This window comes from Zootoca vivipara, chromosome 6 (assembly GCF_963506605.1).
Source record: "Zootoca vivipara chromosome 6, rZooViv1.1, whole genome shotgun sequence".
Classification (NCBI taxonomy): domain Eukaryota; kingdom Metazoa; phylum Chordata; class Lepidosauria; order Squamata; family Lacertidae; genus Zootoca; species Zootoca vivipara.
Window position 1 is genome coordinate 39,495,340 of NC_083281.1, and position 7,970 is coordinate 39,503,309.

The following is a 7,970-nucleotide window of genomic DNA, read 5'->3' on the forward strand; positions in this document are numbered from 1 at the left end:
TACTATCAGAGGTGATCCAATTTCTCTAGGGGCATGGTCTATACTTACATATTTCATTCTGTTTACTAATCATGGCTTTCCACTCACCCACTCACCCTGGCAATTGTATTTGCAAGAGGGGCTCATGGGAAACTTCATTATTATGATTATTTTTTATTTATTGTTGCAGGAAATTCCAGGCTTCGAGTGGCAAGAGACTCAAGGACTTCCAGCACTTACCCATTGTTTGGTCTCCTTGGAGACCTGAGTGTCTTTGGGACATATGATTTTATTTGCACATACACACAACCTGAGTATGTGATGGAGGGGCTCACAACATTAATAATACCCCTGTATCTCTTTCTCCCCATTGGGGTTTCCAGGGAATCCCCAAGCTCATAGCCTTGGGTCTAGTACAGAACAGACACGCCTCTGTCTCTTCAGCATCCAACATCAGCCCAACTCTCACACACATATCTGACATACACAGCTCCCTTTGGCCTATTGTCCTCCAGCCAGATGAGGTGGGAAAAGACCCACCCATTTCTCTCTATGGCAGCCTCTTAGCACATATAAATAGAAGTACTTAACTGGTTGGCCAAAGGGACTGGTTTGGATGGTTCAGCAGGTTTCTTCTTATACATTCTACCCTCACAGATAAAGGATCTCAGGTTTGGACGGGACCCCCACAAAAAGACATGACAATATATTTAGTGCATCCATAATAAATAAACACTGTACATGAATCAAGTCTAGGGCTGTGCCCAACATTATCCAGCTTTGATCTGCAGATCAAAAATACAAACTTCAAAGTGGTAGACACAAGGTAGACATGCCACACAAAGCCCACAATTAAACTATGCAATTTGCTTCTACAAGGTGTAGTGATGGCTGCCGACTGGGATGGCTTTAAAAGAGAACTGGATAAGACTATCAAATGCCAGTAGCCACAATGGCTATGTTCTGCCATATAACCTCTGGTGTGGAAGAAGTGTGCCTGGGCACCATAGTTTAAGAAATATATTAACAAGATGGGATGTGTGGAGAGTCACCAACATTATTAAAAGCCTGGGAACAAAGCCACATGAGGAATGATTGCCGGACTTGTGTTTGTTTAGCATGCAGAAAAGAAGACTGAGATGTGATATGATAGCCGCATTCATATTCCTGATGCGCTGTCACATGGAAGATTGAACACACTTGTTTTCTGGTAGGACCAATGGATTCAAATTACAACAAAGAACCTTTTGATGGTATGAACTGTTTGACAGCGAAATAGACAGAAGGTGGTGGATTCTTCTTCACTGGAGTTTTAAAAGTAGAGGTTGGATGGCATCTGTCAGAGATTATTTAGCTCTGGTTCCTGCACTGCAGGGGGTTGGATTAGATGACCCTTGATACCCCTTCAAACTATATGATTCTATGACTTAAAGAATAAGTATTACAGTTTACCCTGGGGTCCCCCAACCAGGAACCAGCCACCTCCAGAATATTCACCACAGCAGGTCCAGGAGACTCTCATCAGTGGGGCCCCCTGTCAGGGTGTGGGACATTGGCAGAGCACTCAATTGCCAGCAATGAATGAAGGGTAATGAGAACAGCCAACCCACAATGACCTAATGAATGTTGGGTGTTGTGTGTGTGTGTGTGTGTGTGTGTGTGAGGGAGGTCACCAGTGAGGGAGGGAGCACACCAGGGTGTGCTATGTGTCAAAGGCAGTGAAAATAGCCCCACTCTGATTCTATGCTATACTTTTTCATAAAATCTTTAGAAGTTCTGGATCAAGAGGCACTGTAGAAATCACATTTATTCATACATGCCGCTGCTGATAAAACATTGAGATAAAAACTATCTGGTGATAGGTTATCCCTCCGCCCCAACCCGGTCGTCTTGTCACACTATGAAATTTTTCCTTCCATGATGCTCTTTTTGGGTGATGTTTCAGCCTTAGAATGTTTGGAAATAGACATTGTAATAATGATTGCAATCAGCCCTTTGTTAATCAGCAAATTACAGGCTTGCCTTGTATTACAATGCATTTAAGCGCCAGCTGCTTATCAAAGCATATTTATGTGGTAACAAGTCTGCCAAGCCGATTCCCCGTCTATTACTGAGCTGTTAAGACTCTGCAAATGTGGCCTTAATGACTGCCTGCCATTTATTTAGGACACGGTAACCCGCCTGCTACAGCATATTGAAAAGAGACCTGCAGGTGAGTGCATTTAAGGGACCACACTGGAAAGCCTATTGTGGGAACAATGAATGGGGCTGAATGCAGACCAGACTAGTCTGACAGCTGTGCAAGGGGCAAGCAGGGAAATGGATAAGGCTCGGCAGGGTTTGGGGGTTTTGCCTCTGGGGCACATCCAGCATGGAATAAATTACACACACATAGAGAAAAAGAGGGGGAAAAAATCACAGATATTTAAAAGACTTTGACAAAACTGCAGATGTTTTTTTAAAAAAATATATAACACTTTTCAGTTGTCTTTTTAAAAATAACACAGCAGTTTTTCAATGTGTGGGGTGTGTGTTTGTGTGTGTAATTTGTTCGTGCTAGATGTGTACCAGAAGCAAACCCCAAACCCTGCAGAGCCTTCTCCATTTTCCCGCTTGCCCCATGCACAACTGTGAAAGGGGCCCAGTCCGCCTTCAGCCCCATTCATTGTTTCCATAATAGACTTTCCAGTGTGATCCCTTAAATACACTCACCTGCAGGTCTCTCTTCAATTTGCTGAAGCAGGTGGGTTACCGTGTCCTCAATAAATGCCAGCCAGTCATTAAGACCACATTTGCTGAGTTTTTAACAGCTCAGTTTTCAAAACTGTTTCAAAACAGTTCATAATGCATTATAGGTTTTCCCACCTTCACACATTCAGTTCATAGTTACTCTGGCCAGAGTACTGGATGCCTGAAAATTAATTTTGCCTACAGGTTTGGTTAAGCCATCACTTAATTTCTATTTTGTTTTTAGAATATCTATGCAAGCAACCTTGTGATGCCAAGCCTTCTCCAAGTGCAAAGCAGCAATTGAAAAAAGAGGCACTGAAAAGCAAGGGGTTGTTAAGGGTGCTGCCTGTTAGGAAGGGCTGTCGCTCAGTGGCAGAGCATCTGGCTTAATGCAGAAGGTCCTGGTTTCAATTCCCAGCATCTCCAGGTACAGCTGGGAGACAACCGTGTCTGAAACCCTGGAGAGCCACTGCCTTTCAGGGGAGACAATACCTATGTTCTTACAAGGATTGCTGATGGAATCTCAGTTCCTGCACAACCAAGCTCTGTTAAATGCAGGGCAAACAGCATTGCCATCCCGCCGCCGCCAATTCTCATTGCCAGGGGCCTCTGATAGTACTGTACCTTGGTTTGTAGGCAATAACAAATGGTGATGTTTATATTTGTTCTGTAAAAACCTTCACATGCAAACCTCTTCGGTTCAAACTGCTAGGCTCAAGAGTAGGATATGTCTTGTTCCGTTGGCAACCCCTCGGCAGCCTAAGGGAAACTCTTGATTGGAAGGGAGTTAGTGCTGCTCTAACATTTATCTAGTGGGTTACTCCAGACTGAGCGAAGGGAATAAACTGAGGAGTGGAACTGAAATTGCCCAAGTCATACATCTGGTGATTATTTTTCACCTGAAGGTGTGGGATTCCCCCCTCCCCCCTCAAAAACAACAACCAAGGGGTGGTTTATTAATTATTTAATTAATTATAAAAATATTGCTTAATATAAAAAACCCCTCTATGCAGTTTACATAAAAACAATAAAAATGTGACATTCAATATACTTTTCTAAAAACTGGATAAAATCAAACCACATCTGCCTATCACAAGGAAAAATGAGCAGTGTGCAAATTTACAAAGTCAAAAGGAAAGCTTGGATAAGCATACATCTTTTAGAGACGTTCAGAAGGGAGGCAGTATGGTGCTGTGATTAGAGTGCTGCATTAGGACATGTGACGCTGGGGTTCAAATTCCCACTCAACCAAGTTCCCACTCAACCAAGTCCCTCAGCTCTGGGTAAATCAGATAATTTGGCAGCAAAGGGGTTTTGTGCCCAACTAGCTGGGTCCTGTGGCCCTGAGTGCATTGTCTCAGAAGTCCTCTCTCAAGTCTTGCCTTTGTTCCTACCTGTCTGTGTTACATTTTCCCGCACACCCATGCTATAATAGCCAAAACAACTTGCTTAATGATCAGGCATCCCCAAACTGCGGCCTTCCAGATGTTTTGGCCTACAACTCCCATGATCCCTAGCTAACAGGACCAGTGGTTGGGGAAGATGGGAATTGTAGTCCAAAACATCTGGAGGGCCGAAGTTTGGGGATACCTGCTTTAGATACATCCAAGGTACTAACACTGGGTGGACAGCATAGACTAGGTCAGGCATCCCCAAACTTCGGCCCTCCAGATGTTTTGGACTACAATCCCCATCATCCCTGACCACTGGTCCTCTTAGCTAGGAATCATGGGAGTTGTAGGCCAAAACATCTGGAGGGCCGCAGTTTGGGGATGCCTGGACTAGGTGAATTCACTGTTAAACTATGCAAACAACAACAACAACCCCTACTCAGCTCATTTGCAATCAATTAAATCCTACCCTGTAACCCCAGCTTAGAGTGAGGTTCTAAGAGAGCAGCAAAAGAGAGCTAGTTGTGGGTGCTTAAATATTCCGCCTGCCTTCTCACCCCAACCATCGTTGGTGTGAAATGTTTGTATACACATGCCTTTCCCATATCTCAGATGGCCATAAGAACTGGCCCAACCCAAACTCATTTGCCCCAGGAGGAATAAAAAGAAAAAGGTAAAATACCCCCGGATGGTTAAGTCCAGTCAAAGGCGACTATGGGGTTGCAGCCCTCATCTCACTTCAGGCTGAGGGAGCCAGCGTTTGTCCACAGACAGCTTTGAAGGTCATGTGGCCAGCATGACTAAACCGCTTCTGGCAAAGCAGGACACTGTGACAGAAGCCAGAACACATGGAAATGCTGTTTAGCTTTCTCCCACAGCAGTACCTATTTATCTACTTTCACTAGTGTGCTTTCGAACAGTTACAGAGCAACGGGAGCTCACCCCATCGTGTGGATTTGAATCCCCGATCTTCTGATCGGAAAGCCCAAGAGGCTCAATGGTTTAGACCACAGCGCCACCGGCATACCTTTTACCTTTTATCAGGAAGAATATGCAGGCGTCAATTCCTCTTTCTTCTGTTTGTGTGTAGGTTGTTTCTCCTCTGAATATGCATCCAGATCTATTATCCAATGCATTCAAAAAATCAAATAAAATTCAGTACTATATATTAAATGAGCCTCCTTCCTCTCAAGTGCCTTGAGGGAACAGATGATATAATCCTTCTTTGGAAATCATAGCAATGGTCCCCCCCCCCCCCCCGTCAATGAACAGAAGAAAGCAGCAGAAAGGTGTGTGCCTGCTTCTCTCTCAGAAGCTACTTTCTCCCAGGAAAATCATTGGGAAAGTGTTTTCATTTGGTGTGAGCCTGGGCCTGATTTCCTAGGATCTGGCCCTACTCATTAATTTCCATTGTATGGTTTGAGTTACAGCACCCTCCTGGTCGGTGTCAGTTCTGCTGACCAAGCTGAATGGGGTTAGGATCCAGCATAAGTCTGTCCTGCTTGGCCCCACCCCCACCACTCCCCCACCCACCACTCCCCCAGGACACCTGCTTTTCAGGACCTACAGCAGCTTAATATCCACTAGGATCAGCTGAGCCAGCTATGTCCTGGCTGAACTGAGCTTGGGGACTTATTCTGGCATGGCCAGCTGAGCCACGACCCAGCCGGCTGAGCCAGAGATCTTCTGGATCCTAACTCATCCAGGTGGATCTAAGGATAGGGCTGCACTTTAAATTAGGTCCACTAATTTCAATGGGTCTACTTGGAATAAAACCTAGTTGGCTGCAACCCTATATGTCCAAGAAAATGTATGTATAATCATGCTAATGTTTGTTAAAATAATAAAATTGCATATATCTGCTTTGTTCCTCTTTTAGAGGATAAACAGTACTCAGAAACAAAAAATGAGACTGATGACGACTGTGTTCCTGGAGACGGAAGAATGGCCATTATGTTCTGCTCTTAAAGCCATGAGAGCTAAATTGGCAATGCGGACCAAAATTGCAGGCATAACATTTGAATATATTTATTTTTAAGAAAATGTGGCGGGTGGGGGTGGTTACAGATGAAACCATTATTCTGAGCATGATGGAAAAGCTGCAGGATTTGGTGCTTTTCGATCAAGCCATGAAACATTTTTCTTCCGCTATCACTCACTTTGTGAAAGCTAAGCCTTTTTTTTGCTAGCTATTTCATAAGGCAGGAAAATGCATTACTAGTAGCTCCTATTAGCCAACCATTCTGAGTCATTAAACAGCAATCTGCCTAACAAAGGTATGTCCAGTGGTCAGTCAGCAGTATAACAATACAAAAAGAGGGGGGCATTTAAGAAGTGCAGATCAAATCCATATTTGCATTTGAACATAAAAGCCTGCCAGACCAGGCCAATGACCCATCAATCCAGCATCCTGTTTTCACAGTTGCCAGCCAGATGCCTGTGGGAAACCCTCACTGAACACAGTGATACTCTCCCCACTTATTCACCCCCCTTTATTCCTGCTTCCTTCCCTGCTTTCCCTTTCGCTGCCTTACATCCATCTTCAGACTGTAAGGCTCTTAGGTAGGGCTATAGCTCAGGGACAGCTCCCTATGTTCTTATGGGTGTTGTTGCTAATACGGTAACAGTGTACAAAGTTGCCAAAAATATTCACATACTGTAATTCCTTCCTCCTCCATAGCTTCTAATTAGGGGACAGGGGTGGAAGTCAAATACCTGGGTTCAAATCGCAGCTCTGTCGAGGAATTTACTGGATAGCCTTGCCACCAACCACCTTTGCTCATTCAGCTGTGTTTCAAAAGGTTACCATGCATGGATAAAATTGGATTGGCTATATCTCCTGCCTGGAGATCGCTTGAGGAAAATCTGGATATAGAAAGAGGAGCGAGACAGAAAAGCAAGCCCAATCATTCAAAATATTGTGTCATTCCTAGGATATTGCTGTGATTGTTAGCACTGAAACGCATCTGTTGTAAATCGACTGGCAGGGAAGGAAAAAGAAAGTCCTTTACACAATGCATAAATATCTCACGTGGCTTTCACTACTAGAACTACCAAACAGAGCATTGGGCTGTTAACTCAGATAGCTTTTCTTAAAATATTAGATAAGTCTACCAATGACCACTGCCTGTGATGGGCATTTGGAATGTCTGAGTCAGCCTTCCTCAGCCTGGGATGTTACAAGTGTTGTTAGACTACAATTCCCTTCACCCATGATGGCTGGGCAGGCTGGCTGAGGTAGATGAGCCTCTGGTCTTACTTAGGAAGGCAACTTTCCAAGAGAAACTTAGCTGGATGCCTTTCCCCCCCATTGGCCCCACGAGATTTTGCCCAGCCTGTTGGAGCCTTTCTGAGTGAATCTTTGTGGAAGATGGGCGGAGGAAATCTATGTCTTCATCTTCCTTCCTGTGAGCGTTTGGCCACTTTGCCAGCCATAAATAATTGAGATAATACTTATTTTAATTATATCTGGATAGAATAAATTAGAAATTCAATTACTGCGCTGCGTGCTGAAGAGGCATTCAAAATGTTTGGGCTATTAGTTGAACAAATTATCGGTAAAAGACAACAGCATTTGTGGAGACTCACCCCAATGCCCTTATTTTAATGAGAGTGAGTCAAGGCAGAAAACATGACTAAGCAGATTTCTGTACAAGAGGACTTAGGTGCCCCTTTGCCCGGGCTTTGTTGTGGGAGGGGGAAACCAAAGGATCTCTTGTTTACAGTTACCTTATTGCTTAGCTTGTAGCTTTAGCATTTGTGGTTGCTGCTACTATGACCATAATGCAGGAAAGAAGAAGACGAAACAATGGGAAGTGGGTGCAACATGGACTGCATTTTTAACTAGGAAGATGTGGAGAGTGGCAATCT